This window comes from Dipodomys spectabilis, unplaced genomic scaffold (assembly GCF_019054845.1).
Source record: "Dipodomys spectabilis isolate Male_0828 unplaced genomic scaffold, ASM1905484v1 ptg000004l, whole genome shotgun sequence".
Classification (NCBI taxonomy): domain Eukaryota; kingdom Metazoa; phylum Chordata; class Mammalia; order Rodentia; family Heteromyidae; genus Dipodomys; species Dipodomys spectabilis.
This window is the reverse complement of record NW_024870681.1, coordinates 9,796,511-9,818,630: the sequence shown is the minus strand read 5'-3', so window position 1 is coordinate 9,818,630 and position 22,120 is coordinate 9,796,511. Positions and strand designations below refer to the sequence as shown.

The 22,120-nt window shown below is 42.1% G+C and overlaps 2 pseudogenes; one reads left to right on the top strand and one right to left on the bottom strand.

Moving 5' to 3' along the window:
* Positions 1-1,546: 1,546 nt before the first annotated feature.
* On the bottom strand, positions 1,547-13,034 carry LOC122119232 (annotated as a pseudogene).
* A 422-nt stretch (positions 13,035-13,456) lies between these two features.
* On the top strand, positions 13,457-13,719 carry LOC122120077 (annotated as a pseudogene).
* Positions 13,720-22,120: the final 8,401 nt, after the last annotated feature.

The following is a 22,120-nucleotide window of genomic DNA, read 5'->3' as shown; positions in this document are numbered from 1 at the left end:
AGGAGGGCGCTGATAGGCCTGGGGACAATTTAGCAGAATCTAGAAGTCAGATAAAGCCAAGAGAGCAAGATAAAAGACTGAGCCTAGAGATCTGACCTGAGGCAAAAGTAGCAGAGGGAAGGCGCCTTTGACAGAGAGAGCATCTATCCTGCAGGCTGTTTTTGAAAGTGCTCCCCAAAATTCAGATAAACTTTAAAGTTATTATCTCAGGCTTACAGTAAATTCTTGGTTAATTCAATCCTGTGCTAAGATAAAATAGGAAAACATAGTTATTTAACATATAATTATCCAATAAGGACATTAAGGACATTACATGTATGAAGTTGTAGCAAAAAAGGAAAGTACTTGTAATCAGAAGTCTAGAAACAATTTAGACTACTAAAATATGGAAAATATAGACAAGTATAAAAGAATGCAAGAAGGATGAAGGTGGTTGAATACTGTCAAGTTCTTTTTTTTTTTCTGTCACTCATGGAGCTTGAACTCTGGGCCTGGGCGCTGTCCCTCAGCTCTTCAGCTCAAGGCGAGTGCTCTACTCTTGTGCCACAGTGCCACTTCTAATTTCCTGGTGGCTAACTGGAGATAAGCATCTCACGGGCTTTCCTGCCTGGGCTGGCTTTGAACCAGGGTCCTCAGATCTCAGCCTCCTGAGTAGCTAGGATTACAAGCATGAGCCTATGGTGCCCGGCTTGCTCAAGTCTTTTAGCTGCTTTTTCTTTTGTTTTTGTTTTATTTTGTTTATTGGGACTTGGTCTTGCTGGGTAGTCAGGTTAACCTTGAACTCATGATTGTTTCTCCTCAGTGTCCCTGGTGCTGGGATTACAGCCTATAACACTTTGCCTTGCTTCTTTCACCTATTTTTATAAACCACAATCAGTGTTTTTCTTATACATTTATTTAAAAGCAATATAAATATTTAAAAGTATCTTCTCGGTACATGGTCTCCCTCATAAGTGGATGCTAAATCCAAAAGGTTAGTGATACGACAAAACTAACAGGACTTAAGAAACAAAGAACTCCCGCTCATCTGGTTGAACCACTACTAAATATCCTCATGCTGCTGATCACAAATATGGTATATAACATGTGAACACTGTTATATATTACAGACTGTGGTAGACAATTTGCTCCAGGGAAGTTAGAATGAACTTGTGACTTTGAAATTATGTAATCATTTAATCACAATCAAAAAAAAAAAAAAAAAAAGAACCTCGGGGAAGGGAGGGAGGGAGGGGATGGTAGGGGGAAAACAATGGAGGGGGTAACAATGTTCAAGAGGAAGTGTACTCATAACCTCACTCATGTAACTGTGACCCTCTGTATAGTAGCTTTACAATAAAAAAAAAAAAAAAATACTTAAAAAAAAAAAAAAAAAAAAAAAAAAATAAAAGTATCTTCTCACATTAATTATTGGCATTTATTTCAAATATTGAAATGATATGTAGCCACAACGAAGATATTTATTTGATGTACTTGTATCTTTTTTGACATTCTGATTTGACATTCTGACTGATTTGAAGATGACAAAAGATTTTCTTTTTTTTTTTTTTCAGGGTTCAGGACTCTTTATTGATATCTGAGGAAGAGTTGCCATAGCCTTCAAAATAAAGATAGCAGAAGAAAGCTGTTCTCCTTGGCTCAGAATACCAATAGACTTCCTTATATCTCCGAGTTTCCTGGATCCCCATTGCTTCCATCACCTCCTCCTCTAGTGTCTTTAGACGAGGAACATAAGTTCTTTCTAGAGCATTTTCTACGATGTGTCCTTGGGGCCATCAATCCAGGTTTCAGGGACAATGCCATCAGATCTGGGCAAGTCAGATTTGGGGATAAATTCCTGATCTTGTGGAGTCTCGAACTCACTGTCCTGCTTCAGTAAATCTCTGCTCAATCTCGGTAGGTTTCCTGGCCAGGGGATCTACTAGCTTGACCTCATTGTGAGCAGTGGTGCTTCACTAGGGATCATGGTTCCTGGATGATCCTGAGTCTTGCCAATGTAGCGGTAATGTGTGTTTAGTTGCTCCAGGACCATCCAGTTTCGCTGCTGGATAACTTGAAGCACTCTGCCTTGTTTCCCAGCATCCTTGCCTTTTAAGACTTCCACTGTATCCCCACAGAACAGGTGCCAGTCCTCATCAGCGATGGGTTCCACAGGCAGTGGACACAGCCTCCTCCACAGAGGGTTCTTCCTCTTGTCTGCTAGGGAGCCTGGGCAGTTCATCCCATATTGGTAGTGAAGGGCTAGAGTAACCTTGGATGCCAGGGCGAGCACAGCAGAGAGACGCATGGTTGGAGGCTGTGAGAAATCACCTAACTAGTGGATGACTCCAGTTTTCTTTGTCAACTCTTTTCCCGTGCAGCTGAGCGGCCGTGCGTAGCTTCGGCACTCACAAAAGGTTTTCTTATCTGAAAAATAAGATGTCATTACATCGTATTTCTGTTGATGTTTTAAGATTTTATTTTCATATGCTTTAATTAGCAGGATTCTGGGGGGCAGGTGGGAAGGGGTACAAGTGTATTTTTGAGACAGGATCTTTCAATGTAGCTAGGCTAGTCTGGAACTTGCTATGTAACTCAGGCTGGCCTTGAATTCATAATCCTCCTAGTGCATTTCTCTTGCAGATATATGAGATGAGAGTCAGTATAGCCGTATAGAAAGATGAAATATGTGTGACAGAGTTCCTCTCTTATGAATTACAGCCCCTGGCCCTGGCCAAGAGGGTTTCATGGTAGTTGAGGTCTCCGTGATTTACTCTTAAGTAGGTGACTGATTCTGTCTCAGGACTTAAGTCTATGTGCCATGAACATCAGACTTTGGATTGCTTTTGTTAGTTGTGGCCACAGGAAGAATTCCAAGAATAAAGATGTTTCCTGTACTTCTTGGTACTTTGAAGTAGACAATGGCCACTTGACCATTTCATTGCTTAATTTATAAAAGAAGGTAAAAATAGAAACACTCAAAGAAAGGGGCTCACCTATTTCAGCTGCTTCAGGTTTTGTTTGTTTGTTTTGATTGTGGTGCTTGAACTCAGCGCTTGGGCACTGTTCCTGAGCTTCTTTATCCAAGGCTAGCACTCTACCACTTTGAACCACAGCACCACTTGCAGTTTTTTTTGGTGGTTAATTGGAGATAAGAGTCTCACTGACTTTCTTGTCCAGACTGATTTTGAACTGTAATCCTCAGATCTCTTCCTGAGTAGCTAGGATTACAGGTGTGAGCTACCAGCGCCCAGCTGTGCTTCAGGTTTTAGTGGTCCAAGTGCATTATGAGAGGACACTGGCTACCTGCTTCCACATCTGTGAGGTGTCCAGGACACGTGACTCCTATTCTCATGTAGTTGGCATCGATCAGGCTTGCTTCCTCCACAGCTCCCTTATTCTGGGACAGAAAGGCCCCACTCCTCTGTTAAAGGCAGTGGTTTCAATGGTGTAGGGCTGTTCGGTGTTAGCCAAAGTTAAAAAAGAAACGAAGTCTTTTGTTTTTGCAAGAACATTCTTTATCTAACTCTGCATTATATGAAATTTTTTTTTCTTTGGTAAGATTAAATTTGGTACAGTGAAAGCAGAGGCCTGTAGGAATACCAGGAATAATTTACTACTTTTAGTGACCCTGGCTGAGTACAAAGTACAAGTAGATAACTATGGGGATCTCTGGCACGGTCCTTGGAGTTGGCCTGGAGTGGTGCTGTGGCCAGTGGCCAAAGAACCTGCCTCATGGGTTTGTGTCAAGTGGGGATATATCCTAGGACATCTTGCAGGTACAACATGGCTCCCCAAAAGTCAATTGAGATACTGTTCATTAAATGACTGAGAAGCTATATGGGCAAAAGGCAATGCTGTGACTGATTCATTTTATTTTATTTTTTGTACTGAGTTCAAGTATTGAGGCTTGAACTCATGGCTTGGGCCCTGTCCTTTCTTTAGCTTCTTCATTCAAGGCTATTGCTATACCACTTGAGCCACAGCCCCACCTCTGGCTTTTGGGTGGTTAACTGGAGACAAGAATCTCAAGGATTTTCCTGACCTGGCTGGCTTCACACTGCAATCCTCAGATCTCTGCTTCCTAAGTAGCTAGAATTAAAGGACTGAGCCAGGGGCTGGGAAGGTGGCTCAGTGGTAGAGTGCTTGCCTTGCATACATGAGGCCCTGGGTTCGATTCCTCAGCACCACATAAGCAGAAAAGAAAAAAGCCGGAAGTGGCACTGTGGCTCAAGTGGTAGAGCGCTAGCCTTGAGCTGAAGAGCTGAGGGACAGTGCCCAGGCCCAGAGTTCAGGCCCCACAACCGGACCCAAAAAATAAAAAATAAAAAAATAAAGGACTGAGCCACTGGCGCTCAGATTAATATTGTGATTTAGACTTAACATTTCCAAAATAGTCTTTCATTTTTCTTCCAGATCTGAGGTGAAGTTGTCAGCTCCTTGAAGTTTTTGTTTTTCAAAGACCTTTGCCAGAAGTCAGAGATAAATGGAGCAGACAGCAATCACAGATGGACGATTCATAGAAGTGGTTATTCTACTGAGACAGAATTTCCTATTCACTATTATAAAGGGCCCTGGCTCAGGGATGAGTGAGGGAAGGAGGCTGATAAAAAAAAACTTGCACAAAAAAGAGGAGGTCACTTACACCTGCTGAAAATCTCTGCCTCTGGGAAGATCAGCACAAGACACCTGATCTATGATATGATCTCACTTACGTAACAGGGAAACTCCTTGTCTTCTGTTTCTTTTTCTTTTTTTTTTTTTAAGGGTCCAGTTGTGGGGCCTGAACTCTGAGCCTTGGCGTTGTCCCTCAGCTCTTCAGCTCAAGGCTAGCGCTCTACCACTTGAGCCGCAGCACCACTTCTGGCTTTTTCTGCTTATGTGGTGCTGAGGAATTGAACCCAGGGCCTCATGCATGCAAGGCAAGCGCTGTACCACTGAGCTACCTTCCCAGCCCCTCCTTGTCTTCTGTTTCTTAAGCACTTCTCTACATGTTCTATATCCATCCAGAGCTCTTGGAGTTCAGATCATAGGTGAGATAGGGTGTGTTTGGTGATAGGGCTGAGGGGAGCTCCAAATTATAATAAAGAAAACTATGGCAGAAGGGAGAGGAAGTAAGTATGTCTTTTCCAAGCTATGGTTGGGTCATATGCCTCCAATGGAAGCTAGAAATCTAGAGGCAGCATTCAAACATTGTATGTCCCTGGTTTCTACCTGTGTGATAGTGGCTTCATGTCAAGTAGGAGAGACCAGTGTGACCACAGAAAGCTGCCTAATATCCCTGAGTTTATCCTCATTTCCATCTGAAGTAGTCACAAAACTGAGCTCCATTGGTATGTAAAACATCCTCTCCTTTGCCTAAGGACTGGGCTACCCCATGAGCAGAGGACCAGGATATCCCCTGGGATAAAGCCCAGCACACCATCTGATGAGGTGGATGGCACCTCTCTGGATCTGGCACAAAGCGTTAAAGAAGGCTGCCCTTTCTCAGACAAGCTCAGCCACCCAGTCTGCTAATCACAGTGCAAAGAGAAATGCCAACTGGTTGAACTGAAGCATACTTCATTTTATTTGACCAACTGTTGGGTTTAATTAAGCAGACCTATTTCCAGATATATTTGTCTTAGTTGTTATTCTAAAATGAACACTGAATTTTAATTCAGGCCTTTTAAATTGTGAAAAAGTAATGACATTGCAATTTACTTGTTTCCCTAAAATTCTTTCCATTAATACAAATGTATATATTGATTTCCCCTAAATAAATGAACTAAAACCCTTGATAGCATTGAATAACAATCAAAATATTTATAATATCATCCAAGTGAATAGCACAGAACAGGGCTATGATTGGTTTCCTGTTTTGAGGATAATATTGATAGTAACTTTCTCCTTACCCACCTTTGCCTTCTCAGGCAAAAGTTGAGCTCATTACATTTCCATGATACGAATTTCCATTTTTGTGTATGGAGATGAAATGCTACAACTGTCTAAGTTGTAAAGCAACAGATTTGCCTTGATCTAGCCACCTTCTGGCATTGGGGTCTGGATCAGTCAGAGTTCTTCCATCACACACTACAGTAACACGCTGGATAATCAGAGTAGAAAGCAAGTGTTTATAAAAGGTGATGAAAAGTCAATAGAATGAATGGGAATGTTGGAGAATCTGCTTGGGGAAAAGAAATGCTTGACTGCAGGCAGAGGACTAGGATAATAGCTGCAAACTGTATTTTCAGAGTCTGAGTCACTGTTCAAGGCTGGAGCCCTGGGAGAGCATCTACCTAGTTCCTCAGCTAGGAAAATACAAGGCAGTTTGATTTTTGTACCCATAATTACTGTACAGTAGGGGGAAGAAATGGTCTCATCATGACTATTACCAAAAAAGAGCTGTGTGTGGTACCAGGGCTCTAATACTCTCTGTTCTAAGTCACTCTCTGTCCCGCATGTCCCAGTGACTGATTCCTGCTCTTCTGCATGGGCTTCTGTAGCTCTCCCAGAGACAGATCTTGAACTCTCACCCCTTCTAGCCACCATGAGCACTGAATGTCATTGTCTTCACCACTGAGGACATAGAAAGAAAGTTTTCTACAATAACTTTCATAGCCAACAGGTCTATGAGGAAAATGATAGTTTGGTTTTTAGGTCCCCCACCAAATGCCATGGAGATCTTTCAGTTTTCAGTTCTCCAAGTGAGAATATTTGAGGATCTATATCATTCTCTGAGATACTTCTTGTCCAAGTCACCCATGTCCTAACCTGGGGCACATTTTTCATCTCTTTTCAACCAACATCAGGAGGAATTCTCTCCTTGATCATGGGATCCCCTATTCAGAGGTTATCTTAGATGTCTTTTTTTTCCCCTCTCCCTCATGTCTCAGGAATCATACTAGTCCTCAAAACTTCCATGTCAGAATTCCTGGTCATCTCAGCTCACATCCTAGAAACGTACAACTTAGGTCCCTTAGAGTTTATGAATCAGCGCATGATAGGATGTGCAAGGCATGCATGTTAAAAGACTGTATTGTGCTTATTAGGCTGAAGGCTAAACTTAGATCTGAGGAGAGGGTAAATAGTAAGAGTTTGGGTCAGCTCACTGAAGATGAATTGCTTGAAAATCCAGCTTGAGTCCTGTAGCAACAGAAAGTAGCCAGCCTGCCCTCCAGCATGTATGGAATCATTCTGATAAGAATCAGCACTGTGAGAATAAGGTCAAGACTCCAGAGGACTTGCAGGGCTGAGGAATGTGTGTTACAGGCACTAAAAGTCTAAATACACTTTCCCATAGAAACTCTGCTATAAATAGTGGTCAGGGTCTTTAGTGTTATTAGTACAATATTTCAGGTACGTAACATTTCTGTAAGCTTTTGTGACTTGTTTTGGGGCAGAACCACCATTTATAATATTGTTTCTATAGAAAAACTTGTTGCAGGTTCCAAACAACAGGCCAGCAAGTAAATTAATAAGCTGAGAATTGCCTATTTTGAGGCTTTTCACTAGTCAATACAATAGGTTCACAGGCTTTCATAGTCATTTAAACTGAGCTTATAGCTTTGTGGTGTAAGATGTTGGCTCTGAGCCCAGAAGCCCTCCATGGTCCCTCTCCTTTCTCTGCTGAACATTTTGATTTAATAACGTCCCTCAAGGTCCACTGTCGATCAAGCCAGTACTGTTTCCATGCCAGGCCCACCTATTGGCATCCACTAGGGTAAAGGCTAAGCGTCTGTAATTCTAAATTTCTTTGTTAGATTGTGTGTGTGTGTGTGTGTGTGTGTGTGTGTGTGTGTGTGTGTGTGTGTGTGTGAATGCCAGTATTTGGTTTAATTTCAGGGCCTCATGCTCTTGCTCAGCTTTCTTGCTTTTGGCTTGGTGCTCTACCATTTGAACCATGCCTCTACTCCTCTACATTTCTTCATTGAAACATTTTAGAATTGCAAAAAGACATGAGACATGAGTGTATAATGGGTATATAAAGAATAGGCCTCAGAAACAAAACATCACCTAGAAAGCTGAAGTCTCTAAATCCTGTCCCTGGTCTTATCCTAGCTCCCTTCTCCTGCAGCAGTAATCACTCTCCTGAAATCAGTGCTCCTCATGGCTATGTAAATTTTCATCCTGTACATTTACCCTGGGCCACCTCTATGCTGAAATGCTAAAGATGACAAGGGTAGGGAAAAAAAAACAGTTTTAGGAATTTGGACCAGGTGTTTCTGGCTCTAATCCAAGTGTTTGGGAATGGACACTCAAGCTATGTTGTCAAGATGTCATTTTAGAAAATGGAGAAGACATTCAGTATGTGTCAGGCCCATATTCTGGGATGATGCTGGGAAGGCAAGCTAGGAATAAACAGGACAGGGTGTCTCGAGCTGGGTTTGTCTAGCCAGGCAGATGGTCTGTGTCTGGTTAATGTAGAATCAAAGCCAGGAAATTGGTAATCTCAGAAAAGGGTGGGCAAAAATGGGAGAGTTTCACCACATGGCCACCTCGCTATCTAACATTGCTAAATGATAAAAAAAAAATTGGGCAATAAGAAATCAAAGTCCATTTGTATTCATTCATTCAACAATCTTTTTACTGTCTGTCTAGGTCATGGGCAGTATGCTAAGCATTAGAAAAAGAAGACTATAAATTAGCAATAAGAAATGACCTGGTCAGATGCTGGTGGCTCACACCTGTTACCATAGCTACTCAGGAGGCTGAGATGTGAGGATTGCAATTCCAAGCCAGCCCAGGCAGGAAACTCCTTGAGACTCGTATCTCCAGTTAACCACCAGAAAACCAGAAGTGACGCTGTGGCTTAAAGTGGTAGAGGGCTAATCTTGAGCAAAAGAGTTCAAGGAGAGTTCCCAGGCTGTGAGTTCAAGCCTTATAACCACCACCACCATCACCACTGACAACAAAAATGACGCTGGCATTGGTGGTTTTATTCCTAAAACCTAGCTACTGATGAGTCTGAGATCTGAGGATTATTGTTCAAAGCAAGTGTGGGCAGACAAAGCTGAGACTCTTATTTGCAACTAACCAGCAAAAAAGCTGGGCTAAAAGCATGGCTTAAGTGGTAGAACACCAGCAAAAGCAAGAGAGTATGAAGCTCTAACTTCTAGTACACACACACACACACACACACACACACACACACACACACACACGAAAAAGAAGAAAGGAAGGAGGGAGAAAGAAAGAGAGAAAATCTTTGGTTTGAATATTCATAGACTAAAAGTCAAGAAAGGCATATTATTAGTAATATTGTGGTAAGTTTGAAAATAGAGGAGACTTGATGGAGCTCAATGAAGCAGTTGGGTGTTAGTATGGTTAGTTTAGTCCAGGGTGCAGCTTATCAGGGAGGTAGCAGAAGAAAGGAGATAAAGGAAAAGAGGTCAAAAACTCTAATTCAGTGGTGGTAAATCAGAGAACAGACAGGTATCTAGAATGGAACAGGTCTGAAGGCACTAGAAGATGGGACCAGTGCCACCATGCTCTCCTAGGTCCTCCTATAGGTACTATTCCAGATGCCACTTCCTGACACCACCATTCCGTGTGTACAGAGCACTCCACCACATACTCCCCTGTACTTCTGCTCCTCTGTACTTTACCCAACATTCTATTTATGTCCTAGGGGACCTCTATCCATTGGTGAACACATTCTCTTACTTCCTGAAATTCTTCACAGACACCTTTTTGGAATATCACCCCAACTCACAAAGACCTTTATAGTCACCTTCGTTTATAAGTGTAGGCTTGGGGCATTTTGTTCAACATGTCCAAGATACTCAATCCTCACCCCCATCCCCATACAATCCTCCAATCCCCACTGTCTACAGATAGCTAGAGTTAATTTCTGTTCAGTGCAACGAGTGACCTAGCTAATCTCCTTCACCTTCTAATCTGAACTGAAACCTGGCCTTCCCCTGAGATTACCACTTCCCCTGTAGTCCTTTTAAGTGGAAGCTATTTATTCTCCCCTGTCCCACATACACAGAGATGTAGCAGTTCTTCCAGCAAGTTCCCCTAAGACACTTCTAAGCAATTTCTCTTCTGTTCTAGTATGAAATCCTCGGTTCCACTGAGCACCGTGCCATGCAACTTGTTGCCTTTGCTCCTTTCATCTCTGCCATCTACCAACCTGCTGGTAGCCACCCATTGCTAAACACCTGGGGGTGGAGGGAGGAAGGGATTTTGCTGACTCTGGAGCATCTGCTCCGTGGCTTAGCTTCTTAGTTCCTTGGTGTTTCGAACTCGCTAAAGAGGACTCCTTTGGCCACGCCCTGTACCTTGTCATCACTGGAACAGTTCCATCCTGGAAATCTTAAGCCCTATCGTGGTAACCATCCAGTTCTCTCTCCTGACACAGTGGGTGGGTTGAGGTCTCTACAAAATGTCAGCTGTATTGCCAGCCTGTTGGATAAGCTGTTTTACTTGTTTCCCATCAGCTTTTCTTGCCACTCTTCTTAAGTGCCACATAGTCAGGCAAACTTCTGCTCTGCTCTGCTGTTAATTTATTTATTACTATTATTCAACAAATATTTACTTTATGTCTACTGGGTGCCAGGTTCAGTGGATACTTGAACAGAGCTTTTCCAGTGAGTAGCTCACAGCCTTGGAAGGAGGCAAATGCAATAATCAGGAACATAAACATAATTATAAACTCTGATAAAACCTGGGGCGGGGTCAGGAGGCAGAAAGCATTTCAGGAAGCATGAGCAAAACTCAGAGGTAGAATGACCAGAATATGGCTTGAGGAAGTGAAACGGAAGACCTGATGGCTGCGGAGAGAAAGCTAAGACAGGGCAGGGTAAGGCTGAGCCAGGCTTGAAAAGACCACTGGCAAGCGATGAGTAGGTGAGAACACAGGCTAATTTTCAGGCAGGAATACATGATATACACAAGAGGGAACCCTAATGTAAACATGGACCTTAGTTAAAAATAAAGAATCAAGATTGAGCTGGATGCTAGTAGGTCATACCTGTAATCACAGCTACAGGAACCCTCCAATCACCATTTGAAGCCATCCCAGGCAGGATACTCTGTGAGACTCTTATTTCCCCCAATTAACCACCCAAAAAGACAGAAATGGAAGCATGGCTAAAAGCTATGGTAGAGTGCTAGTCTTAAGCAAAAAAGCTATGAGGCAGTGCAGAAAAGCTAAGGGGCAGTGCCTGAGTTCAAACCTCAACACTGGCACATGAAAAAAAAAAAAAGAATCAAGATTGATTCATCAGTTATAACAACTATCACACTAATTCCAGATGTTAATAGGAAAAATGAATGAATTAAAAGGGGATAAGGAAATACTTTGTACTATGAATTCAATTTTAGTCTATTAATTAATTGAAAAAATAAGGCAGCTAGGGAAGATCACAAGCAGTTGTTGATAACTTTTTTTTTGGGGGGGGGTGGGTCCGGTCGTGGGGCCTGAACTCTGGGCCTGGGCGCTGTCCCACAGCTCTTCAGCTCAAGGCTAGTGCTCTACCACTTGAGCCACAGTGCCACTTCTGGCTTTTTTCTTTTTGCTTATGTGGTGCTGAGGAATTGAACCCAGGGCCTCAGGCATGCAAGGCAAGTGCTCTACCACTGAGCCACCTTCCCAGCCCTGGATCACAAGCAGTTGTAAGGAAAGTAAATTGGCGGCAGAATAAACATAGGCAGACTATTAGAAATTTATCTTAGGACAAAGTGGGGACTGAAGCTCAGTGCTCGATCACTTTCCTGATGTATATAAGGCTCTGGGTTTGATTAATAGCACTGGAGAGAAAGGAAGGAAGAAAAGAAAGAAAAAAAGAAAGAAAGGGGTAGGGAGGGAGAGAAAGGAAGGAAGGAAGAGAAATAAAGGAAGAAAGAAAGAAAAGAAAGGAAGGAAGGAAGGAATAGGAGAAAAGGAGGCAGGGAGGAAGAAAGGAATAAAAGAGGAAGAAAGAGAAAATGGGGGGCTGGGAAGGTGGCTCAGTGGTAGAGCGCTTGCCTTGCATGCCTGAGGCCCTGGGTTCGATTCCTCAGCACCACATAAGCAAAAAGAAAAAAGCCAGAAGTGGCGCTGTGGCTCAAGTGGTAGAGCACTAGCCTTGAGCTGAAGAGCTGAGGGACAGCGCCCAGGCCCAGAGTTCAGGCCCCACAACCGGACCAAAAAAAAAAAAAGAAAAGAAAAAATGAAAGAGACAGAAAAAGAAAAAAGAAAAGAGGAAAAGAAGGAGGGAGGGAGGGAAAGAACAAATGAAAGAAAAAGAAAGAAAGAAAGAAAGAAAAAGAAAGGAAGGAAGGAAGGAAGGAAGGAAAGAAGGAAGGAAGGAAGGAAGAAGGAAGGAAAATTCCATCAAGAAAGGTGGTAGCTCAAGCCCAGCTCAGCTCAGGATGGTTATGGAGAAAAGGAAATGACTATCATTGACTGCTTTTCACGTGTGACCATGATTATTCCCTGTTAGATGTCTTTTAGAAGAGAAGTCATCCCATGAGTCCTATTTTTGCTTCACTATCAATTGACCTAGACAAGGTTAGTTATAGTCTCTGGAGGTACTTGGTATTTATACCAGTAGTATAAGAAAGCTGAACCTGGTGGCCTCTAAAAAGTGCTGCAAAATAGGAAAGACTGATGGTTTCTAGAAGTTAGAGGTCTTCCAGACTCTGAAATACCTTCATGCTTGTCCTTCTCCAACCCTGGGTCCTTACCATGAATGTTAACGCATCTAATTTGCTGGTCAGCTTTCTCCTGTTCTGGCAGAACTGTTGTTCCTGGATTTCTGCTCTATTCTAGAAACCAGCTTTGTGTTCCAGGACCGTTACTAGGATCCCTACCAACTACCATAACCTCAAGTAACCCTGAACCAACACCAAGTACTTCTCTCCAAGTCAGGTTTGAAACACACTACCAGATGGTCTCAGAGGAAATTTAGCTCTCTGTGTGTTTTTATTTCAAAATGAAGCCTATCTTCAGACAACAGAACAAATGTGCCAACAACCTGTTCCCAAAACCCGTATGCACAAACTCCCAAGAACCACCAGCCCTTTTGTCAATCTGGCCCCGAGAGGATGCTGTTACTATTCAGCATCTTTATGACCTCACCCCCTTTCCCACCACACCAGTAACACCACACAGAACACACCAGCAGCAGAGCCGTGCCAATCTCGTTTCCAGCCCACAATCCACAGTGCAAAGGACTGACCTTCAATCTGACCTTCTCCATTTAAACTCTATCTGCCGTCTCCAGCAGGGAAATTCAGGGCTTGTGCTACAAGATGTGCCATGATGCTTTTGGATAGCTGTAGTCTCAAAGGCTTCACTGAGATCTACCTAAATGAACACAATGACCTAAAGTCTGGAAGAAGAGCCAGAAATGTGTGCATTTAGGCCTAGACCAAGGTCTGTCCTAGAAAATCCTAGAGAAACAAACCTCTTGAAAATGACCATGATTTATCTCTGCTCTGGGCTATGATACTTTTCCTGCAAGAAACTTGGCCCAGCATTCTGGGCCTAGACCTGAGTTGTGGCAATATGGCCAAACTCACCAAGAAGGTTGGCATTGTTGGTAAATACGGGACCTGCTATGGTGCCTCTCTCCAGAAGATGGGGAAAAATATTGAAATCTGCCAGCACGCCAAGTACACAGGCAAGACCAGGATGAAGAGGCAAGCTGTGGGCATCTGGCCACAGCTTGCAGGAAAACAGTGGCTGATGGTACCCGGACCTACAACCTCACTTCTGCTGTCACAGTCGAGTCTGCCATTAGAAGACTGAAGAATTCAAAAAACCAGTAGAATCTCTACCATTTGATATATCCCTAGCCTACAATAAATGGGTCAATTTAGATAACAACAAAACAAACAAACTTGGCCCAGTTTCTTTAATCCTCACTCTAGCTATCGTATGAGTGATAAACACCGGTCCTATGCTAGGTTCAAAACCACCTCTGTTCTCTGCTTTGTACCTGGATCCGTTTCTGAGTAAAATAAGTATCCTGTCGCTTTCTCTTCCATAAATGAGACAATTCCCTATGAATCAAGGCCTTCTCCATTCAGATAGCTTCTCTGAAGTATAGATTTATTCCTCTATGACAAATATATCAGTTCTATATAATGTCTGCTCTATTGTACTTTCTTCCTTTAAGGGAAGCTTATTAAACTGTAGATTGCTGGCCAGACGATGTATGAATTGTTTTTGGTCAAATTCCAGTCCTTAGTTTAATCATCTGTCTGGACTTCAGGAGAAGGCCATGTGGGATTAAACAGGACAGCCTGTTATTGCTGCTTTGAAGGCAGCAAGTTTAAGCAGCACTCAGGGACTAATCTAAGGTCTCATTTTGGATAAATAAATATAGTAAACTTAATCAAGCAGAATGTACCTAAAGCACTTTTATAACTGTTTGAACTCTCTCTGTCTCTCTCTCTGTCTCGCTCTCTCTGACTAGACAGTAAACAGCATGGAATCACATAGTTTAATAGTAACTTTTAAAATTAGTAAAAAAAAAAAATGCCATAATAAATCTAAAAAACTGTGAAGAGAACTTGGAAAGTCAGGAGGGGACTTGAATGAATCAAAGGTTTGACTAAGTCAACTTATGAGTAAGCCAAGTTGTGAGTAAGCTCAGAAGCAGTGCTGCAAAAAGCACACAAAGTGTAGATGACAAGAAAGCCAGGCAGCAGTAGTAGTGAGTGCTAGGCACAAAGGGAGAGACTGAGTCATGTAAGCAGAAAAATTCACCAGATCCTTTGGCCAAGGTCTTAGAGATGCTTTGAATTCACAGCCACCCTCTTTTTCCTGTTCTTCCTGACTCTGATTGCTCATCTTTCCCTAGGGTTCCATGAAGATGAATCGTTATAACAAACCACTTCTTATTAAATGTAACTGAATGAATTGCCACTTCTCAGTAGACTTGGCTTTGGAAAGGCTTGGGAACAGCATATGAACCCCAGTGAATCCAATTATCATTATCCCATGAAGTACATTATTCATTTCTGTGACTAAAATGGTGGCCTGCCTTTATGGAAATGACCTGACAGGTTGGAGACCGAGTTAGGCTTAATCTAGAGCCCCTGCTATATGAGCAAAGGCAAACAAATGTGCTTTGCTATATGTCTACAGTTCTAAATTTAAAGAACAAATGGTTACTTTAGAATTTGTAATATTTAAGGGGAATTTTGAAGATAGATTGTTTTTATCATCATCTTACTGCTTGGGTATCATGAATCATCCATTGATTAATTGAACAGCTAAATTGTCAATTTTATCCCTATTAATTGTATTTATCAGTTTTCTATTGCTACCATGACAAATTACCACACACTAATTGACCTAAACAATACCAGTTTATTATCTTGTCATTTAGTAGGTATCAAAGTATCACCAGAACTTCACTCTTTTCTGGAGGCTCCAAGGTGAACCTATTTCATCATCATTTTCAGCTTCTGTGGGTTGTTGAGTCAAGGTTTCCTACTTCTACTTTCAAAGCCAGCAATGGTGAGTTTTGTTTGTATCACCTCTTCCTTCATAGCCACATCTCTCTGACTGACCTTACCTAGGAAAGAAAGCCTGTCTACTTGAAAGAATTCAGAAGATTAGGTAAGGCCTCCCAGAAAAGTCCAGAATATTTTTTCCCTGCCATAGGCCCTAACCTTAACTACAACTGTGCAGTCCCCTTTGCCAAATAATATATTCACAAGTTACATTGGGTTAGGACACAGATGTTTGCGGGGAGCAATTATTTTGCCTCGCATACTATAATTACAAGTCTCTCTGTGTTCTGAGAAGAACACCTAGGACTTAGACAGCAGTCAAGTCTCAAAAGTTCAAGTTGATATAAAGAGGTAACTTCATAATAAGAAACAGATATGCCAGGTATTGGTGCTCACACCTGTAATCCTAGTTACTCAGAGTCTGAGATCTGAGGATCATGGTTTGAAGCCAGCCTAGGTAGGAAAGTCTGTGAGACTCTTATCTCCAAGAAACTAGGCCCCTTCCCAAAAAAAGCCAAAAGTGGGGCTATGGCTCAAGTGGGAGAGTGCTAGCTTTGAGCAAAACCAACTCAGGGACAGTGGCCAGGCCCTGAGTTCAAGCCCCAGGACAAGTACAATTTTTTTTTAATATCTATCTAATCTGTCTGTCTGTCTGTCTGTCTGTCTGTCTGTCTGTCTGTCTGTCTGTCTATGCACCTTCCCATTAAAGAGCCACAGCTGGGGCTGGGAAGGTGGCTCAGGGGTAGAGCGCTTGCCTTGCATGCCTGAGGCCCTGGGTTCGATTCCTCAGCACCACATAAGCAAAAAGAAAAAAGCCGGAGGTGGCGCTTCGGCTCAAGTGGTAGAGTGCTAGCCTTGAGCTGAAAAGCTGAGGGACAGCACCCCAGGCCCAGAGTTCAGGCCCCACGACCGGACCCAAAAAAAATAATAAAAATAAGAATAAAAAAAAAATAAAGAGCCGGGCGCTGGTGGCTCATGCCTGTAATCCTAGCTACTCAGGAGGCTGAGATCTGAGGATCACGGTTCAAAGCCAGCCCGGGCAGGAAAGACCGTGAGACTCCTATCTCCAATAAACCACCAGAAAACCGGAAGTGGCGCTGTAGCTCAAGTGGTAGAGCGCTCGCCTTGAGCTGAAGAGCTGAGGGACAGCGCCCAGGCCCAGAGTTCAAGCCCCACGACCGACAAAAAAAAAAAAATAATAAAGAGCGACAGCAGATCCAGGCATGGTAGCACATACTAGTAGGCCTAACACTAAAGAATGTGAGGCCAGAGTATTGCAAATTCAAGGCCAGCCTCAAGATCACAAGGCTGTCTCAAATAAAAAAGCTTCTATTTTATTTTATTTACTTTTTGTTTTTGTTTGGTGTGTCAAATATTGAGCCTTGGTCTCACACTCCCATTTGGCTTGTTTGGCTTTTTTTTTTCTCAAGGCTGGTGCTCTACCATTTGAGCCAAAACTTCCACTTGTACTTTTGGCTGGTTAACTGGACTGTTCTGCCCATCTGGCTTTGAATGGGGATTCTCAGATCTCATGCTCCTGAAGAGTCATGCTTTTTATCTTAGCTATTAGGAGGCTGAGATTGTTAGGACTGTTTCAGTGCCAACATGGTTAGAAAAAGGTTTTGAGATTCTTTCTCAATGAATAGTTGGACACTTGGCGATGCACCTGTTATCCTAGGTTACTGGGAAGGAATTAAGACCCTATCTCAAAAATAGTTAGCAAAGGGGGCTGGGAAGGTGGCTCAGCAGTAGAGTGCTTGCCTTGCATGCATGGGGCCCTGGGTTTGATACCTCAGTACCACATAAACAGAAAAGGCTGGAAGTGGCACTGTGGCTCAAGTGGTAGCACGTTAGCTTTGAGCTTAAGAGCTGAGGGACAGCGCCCAGGCTTTGAGTTCAAGCCCCAGGACTGACAAAAAAGAAAAAGAAGAAGAACAACAAAAGAAAAGAAAAAAAGAAAAAAAAATAGCTAGCAAAGATCGTGTCTAGAGGTGTGGCTCAGTGGTTAGGTTGCCTGCTTAATAAGAAACAAGGCACTGAGTTCAAAGCCCAGTACTACCAAGAAAAAAAATTACAAAGGTAGAAGGGGAAGAGAGCTAACCACTTATTGAGTGCCATTAGCTTCAATGTATAAGATTTATCTCACTTAGCCTTCAAACACCTATACAATGGAGGAAACTGAGATTCAGAGTGATTAACACATTTGTACAAAGTCACAAAGCTGATAAGCTAGAAATCCAACTATGTTTGTCAGACACTGAAACCATGTACTTTACCTAGTACCCATGTACCAAATTTTCTGTGACACTTAGCTCATCAGTATAAAAATGGATATACTACCATACAAAAGATACAAAAGGTTCTTTCGGGGGGTCTTAAGATGAACCTTCTTTCCTTTTCTTTCACCTTAAGTAATGGTACAAAGGTGTTCCAATTCAACATGTCAATTTAATTTAAAGATGAACTTCCTTGGTTGGATTTTTTTTTTTTTTTAATTTTCCCGCCCGCCCCTCCCATTGGTTGGATTTTTTTGAGATAGGTTCTTATTATGTTGTCCAGGCTGGTTTTGAACTCCTGAACTCAAATGATACCCCTAACCTTATCCTACAAGTATCTGTGACTAGATATGCACTGCCACACCTGACCACTTTCCTTTATGACACACTGGCATGGAGTACCTCGAGAAAAACACAAACCTAAGTCAGAATGCTTCCTCCACTTTCCTTCTGACGTATATCCAGAAAGACTTTCTTTTTTTTTTTCTTCTTCTTTTTTTGGGGGGCCAGTCCTGGTGCCTGAACTCTGGGCCTGGGCGCTGTCCCTCAGCTCTTCAGCTCAAGGCTAGTGCTCTACCACTTGAGCCACAGCACCACTTCCAGCTTTTTCTGCTTATGTGGTGCTGAGGAATCGAACCCAGGGCCTCATGCATGCAAGGCAAGCATTCTACCACTGAGCCACCTTCCCAGCCCCTCCAGAAAGACTTTCATGCTATTTTTTTTTTTAATTCAGAAAGAGCCTGTAGATAATCCTGCCATTTTATTAAGCAGGAAGTCCATGGATCTGAGTACTATCCATGGAGATTTACTGACCCATGCTCTAGCCAATTCCTTCTCTTTATCATAACAGTCAGATAAACCTATATCCAAGAAGCCAGCCCAGAAATATATTTCAAGAGACCTCATCAAGCTTCATCCTAATACTTATATGTCCACCTACTATTATCATCAAGATTATAGACTGGATTCCCTAAAGATGCATTATCAGCAGAGTGGCTTTTGAATTCAAGAAATGATGTTGCTTTGGTATTATGAGCCGTCTTCTCCTGGGCCTGGCTGTTTCACTTCTCTACAGCTCTGCCTCTCCTTCACGTGGCCAGGAGCCTTCTCTAAGGCTCACTGTTTGATCAGCAGCTCTCCTCTCTGCAGGCTGTTTGCATGTACTTTGGTCATCCTATCTTGTTCTGCCCTCTGATATTTATTTACTCTTGATTTCTGTTGATTAATTGGTGTTTGTCTTATTACTGCTCCAACTCCTACTTTTCTTATTGCAGCCTTGTTCTTTTATACTCAGAGTCTACTGCCACATTCAACCCGGCAACGGTTTCTTTCTAGAATTTTATACAGCTAGACCCAATATATACTACTTTGCAGTCAAGCTTCTTTCATGCCCCTCTGTAATCAAAAGTGATTTATTGTAATGAGCAATAATCTTGGACTGTGTTAGGCTCTAGTGGCTCAGGACTATAATCCTAACTACTCAGGAGGCTGAGAGCTGACAATTGTGGCTCAAAGCCAGCCATGGCCAGACAAATCTGAGAAACTCTTATCTACAATTAACCAGCAAAAATCTGGCAGTGGTAGAGTACCAGCGCTTGAGTATGGATCACTAAATTCAAGCCCCAGTACTGACTGACACAAAGATAAATAATCTATATTATTTTCTTATTTTTTTCAAAGTTCTTAATATTTATGTTTTTTTCTGTATAATGTGATTTTGGTATTCAGTTTCTATTCCCTTTGTTGTTTGTTGTTTTAAGATGGTATTTCACTATGGCCTTGAACTCAAAATCCTTCTGCCTCTGCCTGCAAATTCTGGGCTTACAGGTATGAACCATTACTACTTATTTAATATATATTCTTGAATTGCATTCTTCTGAATCTCAAAATGTGATTGTTATTTATATTTCTCTTAGCTGATAGTCATAAAGACAGATTCATTTTTGAACTTCTCAGCAAATATATTCACTTTTTCAGATCACTTATACTCCTTAACACAATCTAGTATTATTTATCTCTCTATGTGTGTGTGTGTGTGTGTGTGTGTGTGTGTGACATAGGTCCACTTCCAACTTTTTGCTGGTTAAGTGGAGATAAGAGTCTTACAGACTTTCCTGCCTGAGTGTGATCCTCAGATTTCAGGCTCCTGATTAGCTAAGATTATAGGCATGGGCTGGGAAGGTGGCTCAGTGGTAGAGCGCTTGCCTTGCATGCATGAGGCTCTGGGTTCGATTCCTCAGCACCACATAAGCAAAAAGAAAAAAGCAGGAAGTGGCGCTGTGGCTCAAGTGGTAGAGCGCTAGCCTTGAGCTGAAGAGCTGAGGGACAGTGCCCAGGCCCAGAGTTCAGGCCCCACGACCGGACCCAAAAAAAAAAAAAAAAAGATTATAGGCATGAGCCACTGGTGTCTGGCAAGATTTTTTATCTAAAATAACTTGGCCCTTCTATCATTCTTTTCCAATACATAGAATGCCTGTTAGTAGAGCTGAGCATTGTGGCTCACACCTGCACCCTGGAGGTTGAGGCAGGAGGATTGAGAATTCTAGGCTAGCCTGGACTATGTAAACTCCATAACACACACACACACACACACACACACACACACACACACACACACACACACACACACACACACACACACACAGAGCCAGTGATTGCTAGTTCTCACACTTCATTTTTCTATCTAAACTACTTGTTCTTTTCTCATGGTTTTCGTTTCCTTCCTAGATGATCTTGGTTCTGTATCTCTGCTTCCTTCTTTTCTTTTTCTTTCTTTTCTTTTCCTTCCTTCCTTCCTCTCTTTCTCTCTCTCTCTTTCTTTTTCTCTTTCTCTCTTTCTTTCTCTCTCTCTCTCTTTCTTTCTTTCTTTCTCTCTTCTTCCCTTCCTTCCTTTCTTCCCTCCCTTCCTCCCTTCTTTCTTTCTTTTCTTTCCCTCCCTCCTTCCCTCCCCCTCTCTCTCTCTCTCTCTTTCTCTCTCTCTCTTTCTTTCTGTTTCTTTCTTTCCTATCTTCCTATTTTTCTAGCTTGCTTGTCAGTTGCGGGGCTTGAACTTGGCCTGGGCGCTAACCCTGAGCTCATGTTCAAGGCTAGCCCACTACCACTTTGAGCCACAGTTCCACTCCAGTTTTCTGGTGGCTAATTCAGAATAAGAGTCTCAAGGACTTTCCTGCCTGGGCTGACTTTGAACTGTGATCCTCAGATCTCAACTTCCTGAGTAGCTAGGATTACAGGTGGGAGCCACCAGCATCTGGCTTCTCTCTCTCTCTCTCTCTCTCTCTCTCTCTCTCTCTCTCTCTCTCTCTCTCTCTCTCTCTCCTTTTCTCTCTCTTTCTTTTTTAAGGGCAGAAATGGTAGATTGGTTATATGGCACGGCCATGGGAAGATAGCACGTCAGCCCATCTTTACCAGCTTAATTTCTTGAGTGTCCTTCAGAGTTCTTGTTGCCTTTACTCTTTAATCCTGAAAGCTTCTCATCCAGCGAGCCTGGTGGTTAGGTCATCCTAGAACATCCCCAACTCTTTCTCAGGCCCAGATAATGCTTCTCCTGTTCCACTGAGAACCAAGAGTCATTTGGGCTATGAACTGCATCATGATCGTATCTATCAAACATCATTTCCACTTGCAGATACCTATTACAGCAAAAGACCCACACACTGCTGGGCTTCTCTAAATGATAAATTTAGCATAACAAAAGTCATTTAGTCAGCACTAAACTGGAGTATTCTTTATGACAACATTTTCAGGAGAAAACAAGGAAAAAATTCTTTCTGACATTCACTTTATTCATGTATATCATGTATAGTAAAAACACAAATCACGAGAACACAGCTGGCTGGATTTTTGCAAAGTGAACAGTCTTATTTACTCCATACCCACATCAAGAAGCAGAACACTACAAATACCCAGTCTTTTATGTCTCCACCTGGTTTATTCCTAACAACATTGATTCATTTTGCCTGTGACTATATATATTCACATATATGGAATGCATATGTACACATATATGGAATATGTATTATTTTGTTTTACTACTATGTGGTGGTTTTATTTTTTTGGCTTAGCACTGTGGTTGTAAAATTTATCCATATAGCCATAGTTGTATACAGCCATAGTTCATTCTTTTTCATTGCTGTATAGTCTATTAAATGAATATGCTATGTGAATATACTATTCTTTACTCATTCTACTGTGGTGGGATATTTGGACTGTTTTCTACTTTTTAGTTAGTTATTATGAAAAGTCCTGCTACGAACATTCTTATGCATGTCTTTTGATGAACATATGTGTGCATTTTTGTTGGGTATGAAGCTAGAAGTAGAATTGTTGGGTAAAAAGTCTATGCATATGTTCAATCTTAGTAGATACTGCCAGTTTCCCAAAGATGTAGCCAAGGAGATACTTTTATATTTCTTAATTCTCCAAGAATCAGA